Genomic DNA, 352 nt, shown 5'->3' with positions numbered 1-352 from the left:
CGCACCCAAATAACCTCTATATTAATTCCTGACGTTTTTTAGTTTTTAAAAATTTAAAAATACATTTAAACTCTTGACCTTTTTAAAACATAGACATATTGATTCTTCATGTTCATTTGAGTCTATCAAACTCAACGAAAAAATCAAACGTAATTCTCGTTGTATTGACACAGGTGAAAAAATTTTTAAATTGGACAAATTAAATTTACGAATCAATCAAGAATTTAAATGTATTTTTAAATTTTCAATAACTTAAATATCTATAGAACAAAAAATCAGGATCAATTTATCATTTTCTCTAAATTTTATAGTGTCACCTTTTTATGTAATTTTTTCAAATCTGTTCCACTTT

This window comes from Arachis ipaensis, chromosome B01 (assembly GCF_000816755.2).
Source record: "Arachis ipaensis cultivar K30076 chromosome B01, Araip1.1, whole genome shotgun sequence".
NCBI classification, from domain to species: Eukaryota; Viridiplantae; Streptophyta; class Magnoliopsida; order Fabales; family Fabaceae; genus Arachis; species Arachis ipaensis.
The sequence above is the reverse complement of the archived record's forward strand: the minus strand, read 5'-3'. Positions refer to the sequence as shown.